This window comes from Halichoerus grypus, chromosome 10 (genome assembly GCF_964656455.1).
Source record: "Halichoerus grypus chromosome 10, mHalGry1.hap1.1, whole genome shotgun sequence".
Taxonomy (NCBI): Eukaryota; Metazoa; Chordata; class Mammalia; order Carnivora; family Phocidae; genus Halichoerus; species Halichoerus grypus.
In genome coordinates, this window is record NC_135721.1 from 35,836,847 (window position 1) to 35,853,563 (window position 16,717).

Consider the following 16,717-nt stretch of genomic DNA (forward strand, 5'->3'; position numbering starts at 1 on the left):
TGAATGGAAGATAAGAGCAGGATCACTTAGAGGCAGTGAAAAGCTTGGGACAGCCACCGGAGCCACTGCAAAAGCAAGCAGCCCAAGTTCAGTGCAGCCTTTGATGGCTGGCTCCCGTCAGCCCGGAAATGGGCCCTTTTCTTCCCTCTGCCCATTGTTGCCAATAAGATGAACGACCACCCTCCCTAGCTCTACCACTGAGTGCTGCAGGTCTTTACAAAGCCAGCCCTTGTTGTTATCAATGGCTCAGAAAGTGAGACCTGCATGTGAGTGGTTCCAGCTCAGGGGACGGATGCGCAGCAGGTACACCTGTGGACGTTGCCGTGGGCCAGGCATCATGGGAGCTGGGGCCGTCTGCAGATGATCAGACTCCTCCACACACACACACACACACACCCACAGTCCTGCCCTGAAGATGGTCTCCTCCCCGAGAGCATACCTAACAGGCTGTGATGACAATTAGGATTCCTCTTAAGCATCTCAAACACATTCTCTACTTGAATAGCCTGGACTTTTAATAGTCTGGACCAAACCCAGGAAGAACTTGTGCTCTGCAAACAGCTGGCTGTCTTGGATCTTATTTTGCCCTTGGTTGCTTTTCCGATGTGTATTTTCTGTCCTCCTGGGGCGTTCCTCTGCCGGCTCTGCAGTCCTGAACATCCACCGTGTACTTGGCACTGCCCCTCCTGCCTGGCACTCCAGGCACACAGTGGGAAGGGGCAGCCTGCAGCAATGGTCAGCAAGCGTCACGCAGAGGTCCTGTGTGTCTGTCCCCCACACTTACCCAGATACGAGGAGTTTAGATGGGCCCTAAAGGAAGCAGTGAGCTAGGCTGACCCACCCAATGGCATTCACAGCCAGACAGACATGGAAACAGACAGAAATACTACAGATTTCCTTTGGGCTATTTCTGTTTTATTTCAGACTTCCCTAACTTCACAAATCACATGATCTACCCCTTCTCTGCATTTCCTATAGATTTAATCCCAACTGCAATCGAGCTTCTAACCTAGAAACTGGAAAACTATTCTGCCAGGCAAGAGAAGTCTCTTTATTTCTCTGAGATTCTAATATTGCCCATTTGTCCTTTCCTGTCATTCCCTGACTTACTATGCTCACTACTTCCCTTCTTCTCATAAATCTTTTCTCCGAGTCCCTTGAGTGCTTGGCCTGCTTGATAGTTTTTCATTCCCTTCCCAAGAAACACAATCCAAATTGGATAGAAGAGCAAGACAAGAGCAGGGCTCCTGGAGCCTGACTGCTGGGTTCATAATTCTGATTCTGCTACTTATCAGCCGTGAAACCTTGGGTGTGTTACTCAAGTTCTCTGTGCCTCAGTTTCCTCACATGTAAAATTGAGGCTCATAACAGTACCTCAATCAGAGGTTATGGGATGATTTAATGTGTCAATACGTGTAAAGGTCTTAAAACCATGTAGTATGAACTAAAAGCCATAAAAGTGTTTGCTAATATCATCAAACTATGCCACCAAATATGAGGTTACAAGAGGGAGCCAGACCGGATTGTTGTCCTCAAGCAGCCCATCCTCAAATGAAAGAGGCTGACAAGGAAAGAAACAACTTCAATGCAATTTAGAAATAAAGAGGAAGTCAAGTGAAAAGCCACATGCTGTGGAAACATACAGGCTGGAGCAGCCAAGTCTACAGGAGAATCTGGGAATGCCCCGTGGTGACCCAGCACAAGGGCATGAGGAGAAGTCTGTTGAAGTTGGGGTGTCTCAGTTATCCATTGCTGCTTAATAATTTAATCCGAAACTTAGAGATTCAGCAATGACAAACACTGAGTATCTCATAAAATTGAGGTGGATCAGGAATTCAGGAGGCTTAGCTGCATGTTTCTGGCTCAGGGCGTCTCCTGAGATCGCAGGCAGCTTTTGCAGGGGCTGCAGTCATCTGGGGAGAACCCACTTCCAACACACTTCATGCACACCACTGGCAAGTGAATGCTGGCTGTCGGCAGGAGGCCTCAGTCCTTCACCGGTGGCCCTCTCTATAAGGGGCTGCTGGAGCGTCCCCATAAGGTTGTGGCCAGCTTTCCCCAGAGCGAATCATCCACGCCATCCAGAGAATGGCAGAAGGGGTAATGTCTTGTATGACCTGGCCTCAGGAGTCATGCTGTCTTTTTCACAATATTGGTTATACAAGTCAGCCTGCAGGAAGGAATCCCTGGGGTCCATCTGGAGGCTGGCTGTCACCATGGTGAAGGGCAAAGCAGAGGGCTGTGCGATGCTATGCTTGGGAAAGGGTGGATGGGGATCCAGGTGAGACCCTGGGCCACGGGGCCTGTGGTGACCCCATCAGACTATGGCTTTGGCATGAGGGAAAATTATACACTGTCTTAAGCAGATTAAGCTATTACTAAATATTGTGAGGTGACAGAAGAAGAAGGAAAATCATTATTATTATTATTACTATTATTATTATTATTATTGGCATTTTTCTCCAGGCTCTGGGAAACTAGCCCCTCTGTACTAGAACCACCTTCCCTGTACTGTGTAAAGCTATGAATCCTTTTTACCAGCTCTCTGGATTTTCACTAATTGGGTCTCCTCTGCCTTGAATCTGGGCTTGTGGCAGAAACAGAAATACTCACCGAATGTTTCACTTAGTTATCCGGCAATTCAGTGAGTTTCTCTGCATTTCCCAGCTTCCTTGTAGTAAGACAGGGTCATGGCGAGGAGTCTGGCAGAACCATGAGTGGCAGTGACACATACAGAAGCAGCTCAAGTGTCTTCCGTCTCATGTTCCAGATTGTTCAGCCTAAAGAACGAGGTGCTCCTACCAGCCTTGGTCCCTGAGTGACTGTGTGGAGCAGAGCATCCCTCTCGTTGGACAGACAGCATTCATAATCAGCCAACCTTTGTTGTTAAGCTATTGAGATTATGGGAAATTTTGTTACTGCAGCAAAACTTAGTCTATCCTGACTAATACTGGAACCCAAGAGGGAATAAACCTTCTTTGGCAATTTCAGGGCTCACAAGTATATGCTGTCGGAGATCATGCAGGTGTATGTGAGGGAGTGAAAAGGCACACACCTTTGGGGACGTGTGACCATTTCCCCTGTTATAATCAGAAGCTGAACAGATTAGAAGTGACTATCAGTGGGCAAGGAAGATGCAAAGAGGCAATGAATAGAGACAATGTTCGATTGAGAACTAACCACAACTCAATTCTATCACCAAAGACACCTTGAATTTATCCACTCCTCTCTGTGTCCATGGCCACCTTCTGAGTCCAGGCTCCCTGATCTCCTATCTGGTCTACTGCTATAGCCCCGACTGGTCTCACGACTTCTGTCACACCCTCCTCCCACTCCTGCTCTCTTCCCCACACAGAAGCCAGAGCAACATTCTTAAAACACAAATCTGTTCACATCACTCTCCTGCTGAAACCCTTTGTTGGATACCCAATGTCCTTGGACCTGGCCCCTGCCTTTCTCAGCAGCCTTGGACTACACCCCTCTAACCTCCCATACTATGCCCCACCCACCTCAGTTTCTCCTACAATGCTAAGCCCCTTTGTCCCCTGGGACCATCGCAGGCACTGCGGGCTCTGCCTGAGACTCCCTCTCCTCCCTGTACCTCCCAGAGTATCCTTCAGACATCAAGTACTATTTTTTTTTTTTTAAAGATTTTATTTATTTATTTGACAGAGACAGTGAGAGAGGGAACACAAGCAGGGGGAGTGAGAGACGGAGAAGCAGGCTTCCTGCGGAGCAGGGAGCCCAATGTGGGGCTCGATCCCAGGACCCTGGAATCATGACCTGAGCCGAAGGCAGACGCTTAACGACTGAGCCACCCAGGTGCCCCAGACATCAAGTACTATTATCTCAAAAAAGCTCTCCCTGACTGTCACCCCTACCCCATCTAACTAGGTCAGTCACCTAGCACAAAGCTCCCTAGACCCATCTTAGTCACTACAATTAGATACCAGTTAAAACTGAATAGCCAATGGATAGCTTGCACTTTCCAGGCTCACCCAGCCCCTACACCTGGAAAGAGGTTGTTCCAAGAAGGGGCAGAGTGCTATGGCAACTAGCATTGAGAGCACATTAGTCCTCCAACACACACACACACACACACACACACACACACACACACGTTCCTGCACAAAGAGAACAGACAGACCTCCACATTAAGTAGAATTTGGCTGTGAAGGCACATCTCCATCCCTCTCCTGGGTCCTCTCAAACCAAGTGTCAGAGAGCAAGGCTTCAAGCCTGGGTAGAGGTTGGGGGCACAGTGCACCCATTGACAGCATGACAGCACATGTCCCAGCACTCCCCTTTTAGTCAGGGAATCCTCCCTCCCCTGCCCCACCTGCCCCTGCAGCTTCAAGTGGTCACAGCCGAGACGGGAACGATGCAGACAGTCCTGGGAGAGCCCTGAACTTCAGAGCACTCTGGCACTGAGCTCAAGTCTGGGACTCATTTTCCACAGGCACACTTTATCATTCCCTGGCGGGAGCCAGGTTTCCATGCTCATAATTCCCAAGGAAGGAGCAACGTGCCCGGATCCTAACTACACAATGTGCCTTCATCTTTTTCCTATAAAACAACTCCAAGTACCTGAGTTATGCATTTTATCAGAAACCATGTGCTGGGTGATTTTTAAATATTACCTCCAAAATGCAAATATATGTTGCCAAGAAACCATCAACTGTAAATTACCTCCTATTCCAAGGGCCACGACATGGTTACTGTCACCATGCAAGTCATTCACATAAAATTCAAAATGTCTCACACTTTATCTTTAAATTTTACAAAATTTATTGATCTTTATGGCCATGAAAGGCAAGAAGAAATATATTTTAAGTTCATGTCTTTTATTACTGACCCAACTGACCATGTGAAATGGCTCAGATTTATCATCACGTCCAGTTGCCAGCATTTATGGCAACTTTTAAACATGTCATTTTACCTTTGACTTCTCGTGGTTCAGGCACTTTGGGAATTTACTGAGTAACTCTGATTTCAGGACCAGAACAAATAAATAGTTTAATTACTTTTGCAGCTCATTGGAAAGGAAGTTTGAAATTCACTGGAGAAGATTGTTAACGTGGGCCACAGACACCTGGGGAAGGAGCAGGCACTCCCCAAATTGATGTCTCTTTCTATATGGAAATAAAAGGAGGGGTGCCCTCTGCCAAGTAGATTCCCATGCTCCCCAGTGGGCACCTCTGCTCCACCAGGGAGCTTTAAGACAATAGTATTCAATTGCCCCTCCATTTGCCAAAGTAAAAGTTATTACTGACAAAATGGAAAAGGAAGTTTTGGTGTCCTTAAAGATGTCCTTAGTGGGGCGCCTGGGTAGCTCAGTTGGTTAAGCGTCTGCCTTCAGCTCAGGTCATGATCCCAGGGTCCTGGGATCGAGTCCCGCATCGGGCTCCCTGCTCAGCAGGGAATCTGCTTCTCTCTCTTCTCCCCACTTGTGCTCGCTCTTGCTATCTCTGTCTCTCTAAATAAATAAATAAAATCTTTAAAAAAAAAAAAAGATGTCCTTAGTGCTGTTTATCATTGAGTATAAACAAAACAGTCATCTCTGTGCATAGAGTTCAGCCCCTATTCATTACAAAAGCAAGAAATGAGTTTTTAAATAACAATATTTATGGAAAAAGAACAAGCACCTACAGGTGACAAACTCAGTATGTTCTAATGTGATCCATGTCAAAAAAAATTTTTTAAAGATTTAATTATTTACTTGACAAAGAGAGAGCACAAGCAGGGGGAGCAGCAGGCAGAGGGAGAGGGAGAAGCAGGTTCCTCGCTGAGCAGGGAGCCCGATGCAGGACTCCATCCCAGGACCCTGGGATCATGACCCGAGCTGAAGGCAGACGCTTAACCAACTGAGCCACCCAGGCGCCTAGTCCATGTCAAATTTGGTTAAGGATGCAGAGGCTCAGTGGGGTCACCCCTTGCCCTTCACTCCTTCAGGCCTGCATGGCCAGCCAGCCCAAGTCCTGGGTTATGCTTTGTGAGTTTCTCCTTCCTCTCTCCCATCTCTTGGCTCAAGTTTAAGCCACTTGGTCTTGGTGTTTTGTGACAGCAGCCCAAGCAGACTAAGACAGACGCTTTACTTTTCTGCTCCCCAAGAGCTGGGTCTCCTGGGAAGGAGCAGAACCTGTGAAGGCTGGGGTTTGAATCTGGCCACTCATGACTGGCTGTCGAGTCAAAAGCGTACTCTGCCACCCAACTGACCTCCCTTAAACTTGGTCTAGGCTCAAATACCTTGTAGGCTACTCACAGCTGGGACCCAGAAGACAAAAGTGTAACCCTGCCTGTCTACAAAGGCAGAAACCATCTCTGTCTATGGACGTCTCCAGTCTTACACCCCTTCATGAGATTTCTGCTCCCAGCACCCAGTGAACCCAAACACACAGCTGTCTCCAGACTTTGCTTATGACAGCCCCACAACCAGAATGCCTTCCAGGCCTTTCTAAAATCTCCCCACCTGTCAAGAAGTGGAGGAACCCCCAGCCCTCGCCGGATGGGATGGCCTTTGCCCCTCTCAACCACGCCTGAGGTATGATCCAAGGCAGCCCCGCAGTGCTCGGGGCACCCAGCCTCCCCCTGCTCCATCCTCTGTAACTCGTGTGGGACACGCAGCCTCATACTGTAGGTAAATGTTCTGTGCATGGCGTCTCCCCTCACAAGCCTGTGCACCTGAGGGCAGGTACCGTGTCCCAGGCGCAATTATCCTCAGTAGGAGCTAGCCCGATGCTTACAAAGGGTAGATACTCAATAGACCAGTTTTGAACAGAACCAAACTTACCCACAAAAATAAAATATCCAGGCTATAAGTCAGGGGGAAAAATGATGCAAACTTATCTACTTCATAGGCTTCTATGGAAAGGTTATACATGTTAATGTTTTTAGAGTCACTATAGTGCTCACCTTCACTGAAGGTCTGGTGACGGGCTGCCAAGGAGGAAATGTCTGGCAACATCGTGGAAGAGGTGTCACATGTCTAGAAGTGAGCGCTCCCTCCCTTCTGCTTCTGATATCTTTTGCGTCCCCCCTTCCCTTAATGCTTGCTTGTGTAAGAGGCGGTGGGCTTCCTGTCTGCAGGACCCCAGCAACAGGGACACATCTCTGAGGTCCCAGGACCCTCCGGCACATCGAACGAGGAAGTGCTTGAGGAAGGCACGCAGGGGGCTGGCTTTCTCCAATTGGAGGGAAGCTAGCTTAATTCTGTGGCCTTAGGAGAATTCATACGTATTTGGATTTCTAAACCCACTGAAGAGAGGCTGGAAAGTACCCTGTCTCTTCTAGGCACAGCTAGGTTTGTCCCTGCTCTGACTCGACAGCCAGTCATGAGTGGCCAGATTCAAACCCCAGCCTTCACAGGTTCTGCTCCTTCCCAGGAGACCCAGCTCTTGGGGAGCAGAAAAGTAAAGCGTCTGTCTTAGTCTGCTTGGGCTGCTGTCACAAAACACCACAGACCAAGTGGCTTAAACCACAGACATTTATTTCTCACGATTCTGGAGGCTGGAAGTCCAAGATCAAGGTACCGGCAGGTGCGGTGTCTGGTGAGAGCTCTCTTCCTGGCTTGCAGACGGCCACTTTCTCACTGGGTCCCTACATGGTGAGAGAGGGCTCTGGGCTCTTCCTCTTCTTATAAGAGGCCACACCCACATGACCTCATCTAAACCTAATTACCTCCCAGTGGCCCCATTTCCAAGTATCATCACATGGCGGGTTGGGCTTCCACAGAAGGATTTTGCAGGGACATACACATTCAGACCTCAACCGCCTTCTCTGACCCTGTGCTTCCCCTTCATCTACCAGCAGGGCCTACGGCAGAGACACACGTCACAGAGCAAGCTGAGGGGCCAGAAGGACGTCTCCACTTTGATCTGTGAGGGGACAGCAAGCCGGAGAACACACTCCACGGCCTCCCACCTGCCCGCAGAGGCTCCTGGCAACTGGGCACCAGGAGCCCAGACCAAAGCACTCCTCGGCATAAATGGCAGCAGTCTATGTGCCAGGAAGCACACAAAAAGAGAAGGAAGAAAGCCATGAAAGACTATTAAAAACAAATTCTTCATAATGCTGCTTCCAGAAGTTCATGACTGAGATGATCACTTGCCAAGTGTCCTCAGACAGCCCAGAACTGCTTCTTTAAATGTGAGATGCTCATATATGGGAAAGGGCCACCTGATGCCCCTCCTCCAGATGAGCGACCGTTCTGGAGAGCAAACTTGCAGATCACCCCCTGCATTAGTGTGCGAGGGCTGCCATAACTAAGTACAGAGATGGCTGGCTTCAACAATGGAAATAAATGTATTATCTCCCAGCTCTGGGGGCTGGGAGCCCGGGATCCAGGTACCTTCTGAGGGCTGTGAGGGGGAATCTGTCCGGACCCCTCCCCTCACTCGTGGGGCTTTGCTGGAAATCTGTGGCGTTCCGTGGCTGTAGATGCATCTCCCGATCTCCTCCTTTATGTTCACAGGATATTCTCCCTGTGTGCACATGAGTGTGTGTGTCCACATTCTCCCTTTTTATAAGGATACCAGTCATACTGGATTAGGACTCACCCTAATGACTTTGTCTTAACTTCATTGTCTGCAAAGTCCTTATTTCCATACAAGATCACATTCTCAGGTACGAGGGCTTAGGACGTCGTCAACATCTTTTGGGTTTAACCCACAACACCTCTTTTTTTTTTTTTTTTTTTTTTTTTAAAGATTTTATTTATTTATTTGACAGAGAGAGACATAGCGAGAGAGGGAACACAAGCAGGGGGAGTGAGAGAGGGAGAAGCAGGCTCCCCACAGAGCAGGGAGCCCGATGTGGGACTTGATCCCAGGACCCTGGGATCATGACCTGAGCCGAAGGCAGTCGCTTAACCAACTGTGCCACCCAGGCGCCCAACCCACAACACCTCTTAAATGGAATCCATATCACTGCTCAAACATAAAACATTTACATGGATATAGCATCAGTGAACTGGATGAGAGCCACAGATAAAGATGGATGATGAGGGCTCCTCACATCTGGGCACAAGGGGGAAGAGGGTGTGAACAACAGCTGAAGGGCACTGATGAGCAAGGACTAGGGTATGAGATCCCACCTTGGTCTTCAACCACGTAAATGCCCCACCCCACCCCACCCCATCCTGCCCAAGTGCTCAGTCAGCAGCTTGGAGGCTCAGAACAAAGCCAGACTGCTGGAGCGGGGGAGGGGGGGGACTAACATAACTCAGCCCCCGATGTGTATGCTCTTTAATTAATCTGCCCTGAAAAAGCAAGTCTTTTCCTAAAAGAATAAAAGGTTCAAAAATAACTTCATATTAATACATGTCAAAGACGGCAAGGTTTCTCATTTGTTCTTTCCTCCATTTTTAAAAACTCCAAGACCCTCTTAGAAGCACAGGTTTTCGCATGGCTACCCCACCCCCTTGAGATCATCCCACTAATTGTCATTAAGCCTGTGGGATGCCAGATATTTCATATGGACCTCACATAATTACACCAGCTGCTAAGGGGTAAGGCTCTCCCAATGTTAAGGTTATCGGACAAGTGTGGATTGGTCCATGAGTTGTCATGAGATGCTCTTCATTCTCATGGAAAACTTTAATTCATTCATTCATTCATTCATTCATTCACTTGATTGGTATTTACTCAGGATATATACAACGTATATTCTTTTATAGGACTGTTTTAACAGAGTACTACAACCTGGGAGACTTAAACGACAAAATTTATTGCCCCACAGTTCTGGAGGCCAATAGTCCAAGATCAAGGTGTTGACAGGGTTGGTTTCTTCTGAGGGCCGTGTGGGACAATCTGTTTTCCATGCCTCCACCCCAGCTTCCAGTGATCTGCTTGTCCTCTGTGGTATTCCTTGGTATGCAGAAGGCTCTCCTCAGTCTCCGCCTTCATCTTCACATAATGTTCTCCTGATGTACATGTCTATTTCCAGATTTCCCCTCTTCAGAAGGACCAGTCACCCTGGGTTAGGGACCCACCCTACTTCCAGTATGATCTCTATCTTAACTAATTACATCTGCAACCACCTTATTTCTAAATAAGGTCACATTCTGATGTACTACGATTTAGGATATCAACATAAAGATTTTGGGGGGACACAATTCAACCCATAACACTATGTGTCTGGCACCACAGTAGCCCTGGAGATTGAGAAATCAATAAGAGCTGGCCCTGGGAATGAAGCAGCTCACCCATCAGGATACCAAAGGCCATGTTCCTCTCTGTTCTCACAGCTGTGACCCCATCAAAATACACGTTAGGCCAGCACAAGTCCAGATGCCCAGGACCTAAAGGATCTACCAATGCACACTGGGATAACACCTTTTTCAACAGGCAAACGGGCAGGGTTAAGGGAGATTTTCAGATTCTGAGGGTCTAAAATTTTAGGCAGTGTATCTAAGAGGTGTGTAAGTCATAGATTGCAACAGCACGGAGGAAGGACACACTCAGGGGACCCAGTCTCTCTACTACAGTGAGGGAGATGCTCTAATGGAGGAGGGAACCCAGGTAGAGAATGGCTTCCCCTGCTGGCGGTGGGGAGGACAGCTGGGTGAAGCTGCGGGGACTGCGCTGGAGTGGGTCCCTGAAGAAGAGGCAGGAGTGTACCAGGAGGGACGGGATGGGGACACATCGGGCAGAAGGAGCGGCTGAGCAGATACACTGCGAACAGCAGGACCTGGGTATGTTTCCGAGAACCTCAATTCCGCACATCGTTCAGATGGTTTCTTGTCACCGAGCTGGTGTATGTGGGAAGTGAAAGTGTAAAATACGGTGGTTTCAGAAATCGGGTGTTATTTTGGGTGCACCTAAAAAGTTTGATAGCCTAGCAGATCACTTTACAAGTTAAAAAGAATTTTAAGTAAAATAGTGTAACTAAGTTTCTTAACTTCTGATCATTTCAAAGAGACCCCAGGAGCACTGAAATGTAAGTTTATTTTTACTCATATGTTCTTAAATTCTCTTCCATCTAAATGACCAAAATTAAAACACACACACACACACAGTCTAAAATTTATTCTGTGTGGTATTAAAAGGGAAAAACCTCTCTTCATCCTCCTTTCTCTATTCCTCTTATGTAGATTTGGTGGGATTTCTTGAAGGGTCAACGGGGCTCTTCTGTTCCCAAGGTCTTCTCCTGGGTCATGTAACAGGGTCATTCCGTGTTCCCTGCTTCAGCCAGACGTGACTTAGCAGAGGAAATGGAAGTCTTTACCTTCATCTTTGAGTGCAAAGCTCAGGTCCTGGGATAAGACCAGAGTTCAGGAGGAATGTGTGACCTAACAAAGGAAGTCTCTGGCTTCAGCTGCACAGTGCTCTCCTCAGCAGAGTGGAGGGTCCCGGGAAGGGCCTGTGCCCCAAAGTGTGTGCCATCCTCACTTTGCCCTTTTGGTGATCAATAAGCAGAAGGATAATCTCAGACCCCAAGCTAAAGCCCACAGTGGGGCAAAACCCTAAATTCCTCAGGACAGGCAGGCAGGATAAACACCTATTTAATGGTTCAGAATTAGCGAGCCAGACCCAACTTCACCTGACTTCTTCCTAGGGATGGGTAGGAGCTCCTGAGAGCTTCCCGGGCCCAGAGAGAGCAGGCTTGAAGCAAAGTCAGGATCAAGTAAGAACAAGAGACAACAGCAGTGATCAGCAGGGCCCGATGACCAAGAACTGGCAGGAAAGCTTCTAACGAACTCAAGTGGCAAGACACTGGCGCCAGGACCAAGCGGCCAGCCAAGCCCGTAGCACTGAGCACATCCTCAGGAAAGGCAGAGGATGCCAGCTGACCAAGAGTAAGCTTCCTCTGCCTGTGCAGAACGGGAGCCTGAGAAATTAAATTATGTTAAAGAAAAACCAGCGTGCATTTCTTGCGCATTGACTCCTGGGCCTGACACTGATGCCTGCCCCCAGGACATGGGCCTTGTTGAGTTGTGGTAGCTTCTCCTTAGTCATCCAGGTAAAGGGAAGGGCATGGTAGGTAACTCAGCCTACCTTTAACTGAACAGTCAAGGAAGAGGTGGAAGGGAAGAAGGAGAGGCAAGTTTTGAAGGCAAAGCAGATAAAAGCAGTAAACAAAGACCAGCTGTGGGAGCCCTCCCACTGTCTTGTCCCATGACAGCTCCTGAGGGTCCCGATGCTGGGCCTCCCTAGGTAACCACTGCTTCCCCCTCCACTCAACACTGTGTGGTCTGCAATCAAAGTGAGCGCTGCAAGGCCAAGGGCTCGGGTGCATCTAGGCGTTTAACAGAGCGCCAGACAGTGCCTTGTTGGGAAGGACAACACTGGTCTTATTGAGTGGGGTGACTGAAAAGCTCGAGGAACACAAGAAGTATGAGTCCCACCAAAGCTCCTGCATGCCTCGGGGCTGCCCCTTCCCCCCGGGAATCCAGTCTGGCCTTTTGGCATGAGTGCACATTATCCCATCACAAAGGAGTTGCCTCCATACCAGAGTGACCAGGTGGAGAGGAGGCTTCCTGATAGCCATTCCCCACAACAGCCAGAGGGAGTGCCAGCCTCACAGCCCACTGCTCCCTCCAACCCAGGCCCACCCCACCTGTATCAGACACCTTCTAGATGACTCTGAGGAGAAGGCCAAAGAGGCCATCAAAGCCTCAGCCTCCTTAAACCTTTAACCCAGCCCTGAACTTCCAACAACTCAGCCTTCTTGCAGGCAGAAAAAGCAAACCCCATTTCTTGTAAAACTCTGCCTTTTGGGTTTTCCTTGATTTGCAGCCTACCCAAACCCTTAGTACTCTGGTCTGCAGGTGGGGTATGTGGACAGGACTTTGAAGACCCCCCACCCCCCTCTCCAGCCCCCAGCTCCCAGCACACAGGTTCTTCATGTGACAATACAGAGGGCAGCCAGCATTAGGAAACCAGAGCCACATGGACCTGCTGTCAGAGGAGGCGGCTCAGGAAAGGCCTGTGTGTGAGGCCACAGACCACACATTCAGTCCACCCCTCCTGAATTCCATTTCCTGATCCACACCCTTGACTCAAGTCAGCAACTTATCAGGTGCCCCAGTTTAATAGAACCCCAACAACGTTCCTTATTTAGGAGCCAATATGCATGCTCGTTCCATGGAAGGTCTTGGGTCTCCAGGGCTCTAAATTTCTTGCACCTTCTTAATTATAACATGTATGATCAAGAGAACTAGTATTGCCAAGAAATTGTTTCTAAATTGAAGCTCCAACAAATCCAGGTTACATGGGGTAGCTCTTTTCCAATAAGCTTTAACAAGACCTGTTTCAACATGGGGTGCCAGGAATCAACATCATCACAATGTCGACCAGAACACAAACACCTGCAAAAATTCAGAACCCCTCCTGCTGATGCCTATCATCATCCCACAGGAGGAGGAAATAGAAGGTGGAAAAATCTATTCTATTCTAATCTAATCTATTCTAGAAGAGGAAAAAATAATTCCCTGGACAAGAGCACAGCCTAGTAAGCAGAACGAAGAAATGCTGTGTTTACCAATTTTAGGAAATCACTTTAGTTGCCACATTTCTAAGGAATGTCAATGTCCATATACAGGCTGATCCCTGAGTGATCAGCAACACGCTTGGCCCCACATGGAAGGGCAAGAACATGGCTGTGCCCAGAACACACTCAACTTTAGCTCCTTGTGTTAGCAGGTCACAGAGAGAGGATGCCTTCTGGCCCTCCCTAAAGTTTTCAGGACATGCTACAGACTCTAACAGAGACTGAAGTTAGATGTCTGTCAGAATGATCAGTGCAAGCTTCACAAAGCACTGCTAAGGGGAGCTCTTGCTGCCCAGGCGTATGACCCTTCAGGCAGAGGGCCCTAAAATCTATGGGTCTTTCATACTGGCCTGCATCCCTCAATTCTGGACTTTTCCACTGTACCGGTTACAAATCATCCAAAATTCACCTGCATGGGAACCCGAGCATGGATCCCTCTCTCACTGTGAGACCCCATGCAGCTTTCAAGGCATCCCCCAAACAGAACCAACACCGCAAATGATAAATTAATAAGAAATGGAAATTTAGGTGAAGAATATGGGGAATCAAGAGAAAGGGTCCACCACATACCCTCCAGTGAAAAAGCATGAGCCAATGCAGTATCAGGCTGGGGGGGGGGGCGGTGGAAATCTGTGCTGTGGGACCAGCTGTTCTGGTGTGTTCGACAGCCACTAGAATTGTAAAAGGGACACGTATACAACCAGAAAGAGGAGAGGGCCAACAGGAGGAGAGTTTTGAAAAGACATTCATTCAGGGTGCCTGGATGGCTCAGTTGGTTAAGCGACTGCCTTCGGCTCAGGTCATGATCCTGGAGTCCCAGGATCGAGTCCCGCATCGGGCTCCCTGCTCAGCAGGGAGTTTGCTTCTCCCTCTGACCCTCCCCCCTCTCATGTGCTCTCTCTTTCAAATAAATAAAATCTTTAAAAAAAAAAAAAAGAAAAGAAAAGACATTCATTCTGCCGCTCCCCATTTGGCCACGACACCAAAGTCTCCTGCCAAATAATTTGGCTCACAAGCATTCATCATGGGAGAAGCTCTGAGGATTAAAGAGCAAATAAACAATCACAAACAAGTACCTCAAGTGGCTGGCCAAAAGACATGTTCACGAGGTAGCAAATGGGCGTGCGGACCACTGATATCCCAAGAAATGTACCCTGGCCAATCACGACTTCCACAATGAGCCTCTTGGAGAGTTGGTCCAGGGCTGCTAAGGCTTCTGCCTGTGTGGCCTTTAGGAATGTATAGATGAGCAAAACACTTTCTGGTTTTTTAAAGTGAACTGTAGGCTAGTCTCAGAATCAAGGCCGTGGTAAATATGATCTTTCTTTTTACCCAGTTATTAACAGACGCAGGCAATGTGGGTACCTCTGAGTTCACATTTTCTAAGGACACCAAGAGAAGGGAGTTCAAGGCTGCTTTCACAGAAAGGCCACCAGCTAGCTCCATGGTGCCACCCACCCAAGCTAATACTTATTTTAAATGCCTAATTAATGGTTTAAACCCTTTGTCCAAAACCACCACGTTGAATTTATACAGCACCCACCTTCCTGCAAAAGCCTCCTAAACGTCTTGATAATTCTTCTCCTTTGCATTTTCACCCCACGACGGGGTTCGGGCCTGTACGCCCTGCGCAAACCACCACAACCACACGTTAGTGGTTCCTGCCTCCAACCTCCCTCTGCCCCTGATACATAAGAAAACACTGCTTCGGGACCTCTGCAAGATTATTCCCTCCTCCAGTATACTTTGGGACAGCATCCCTCCCACCCCACCGAAAATAAGCCCAATACTCTGCCAGCTACATCCTCCAAAACCCTCAGGTGTCAGCAGGAATCCTTTTCCCCCAGGACACCAGGCGGTGGCTCCCCTGACTGGCTCAGTTTCCCCATCAGAGCGCTCTGCATTGCAATCATGCTACAGTGCACTTGTTCGGAGTGTGTATTCACTTCCTGCTGCTGCTGTAACAGATCACCATAAACTTAATGGCTGAAAATGACACAAATTTATTCTCTTCCAGTTCTGAAAGTCAAAAATCCAGGTCCTATAGGGCTACAGGTGAGGTGTTGGAGGGCTGGTTCCCGCTGGAGGTTCCAGAAGAGAATGTGTTCCTTGTCTCCACCAGCTTCCAGAGGCCCCCAGCACTCTGCGGCTTGTGTCCGCATCACTCCGATCTCTGCTTCACCATCACATCGCCTTCTCCTCCTCTGATCACCTGCCTCCCTCTTATCAGGACCCCTGTGAGTACATCAGGCCCATTCAGATGATCCAGAATCATCTCTCCAACTCAAGGTCCTGAACTTAATCCCATCTGCAAACTCCTTTTTGCCATTGAATTTATACAGCACCCACCTAGGCTGGGGGGGGGGGGCGGTGTAACATTCACAGACTCTAGGGACCAGGACAAGGACCACTGTGTAACGGCCCACCGCACAGTGTCCTTCCCTGTAGGATGTGAGTGGTAAGGGTCAAGTGCAGCTGATTGAGCTTGTACTCCAGGGCGGAGCACACTGCCCAATAACTATGTTCAGTGAATGGACAAGGAAATGAGCCGAGGAGCGAAGGAGCAAAAACAGTTCTTCTCTCACCTCCCTGAGGCCTCCTCTTGCTTCTTATAGGCTTGTCTCTTCCCTTTCCCTCTTATTTATGTATTGAGTACCTTTCCCTCTCGTTTATCTTTTCATTTATTTATTCCCTTTATAAACTCTTATTTACGTACGTACTTACGTACTATTTATCCCTCCCCTCTCTCTCCCCAGCCCCCACTTCTTACTCACATGCACATCAGGAAGCCCGGGGCACGGGTTTGTCATCATTCATCTTAAGCCTGTCTCCTGCCTCAGCTCTCTCGTTTCGGTGAAGGCCCAGATTTCCTTCTGCTCTCACCTCTCCCTGGATCTGTGACAGATTTAAAATGGACAAGAAAGATCACCACGTGCTCCCTCCAGAATACTCTTCCTGGGCCTCCCTGCCCTTCCTTGACTAGGAGCGACATCTCAGTAAGTGGTAGAGCACTGCACGAATGCACACTGTGCCCGTCCGCAGACACGCAAGTGACCTCCGTCCGTCCAGCGGCCACGGTCCGTTCTGCACCTGTTTGCACATTCACTCAGTATTCCGACTTGCCTGTTGCATTCTCCTTGGACTGCTGGTAACGTCTAACTGGTTCCCTCATTAGTAAATGAATCAAATAAAGTCTTCAATGTGCGTTCATTTTATACTTACATGAGTC

The 16,717-nt window shown here is 48.5% G+C and overlaps 1 long non-coding RNA gene across 1 annotated transcript; it reads right to left on the minus strand.

Moving 5' to 3' along the window:
- Positions 1 to 15,475: 15,475 nt before the first annotated feature.
- LOC144379344 (uncharacterized) lies at positions 15,476 to 16,384 on the minus strand. The gene is made up of 2 exons (XR_013442168.1): positions 16,263 to 16,384; positions 15,476 to 15,723 (listed from the first exon to the last, which is right to left on the minus strand). It is a non-coding gene; the product is annotated as an uncharacterized LOC144379344 (long non-coding RNA).
- Positions 16,385 to 16,717: the final 333 nt, after the last annotated feature.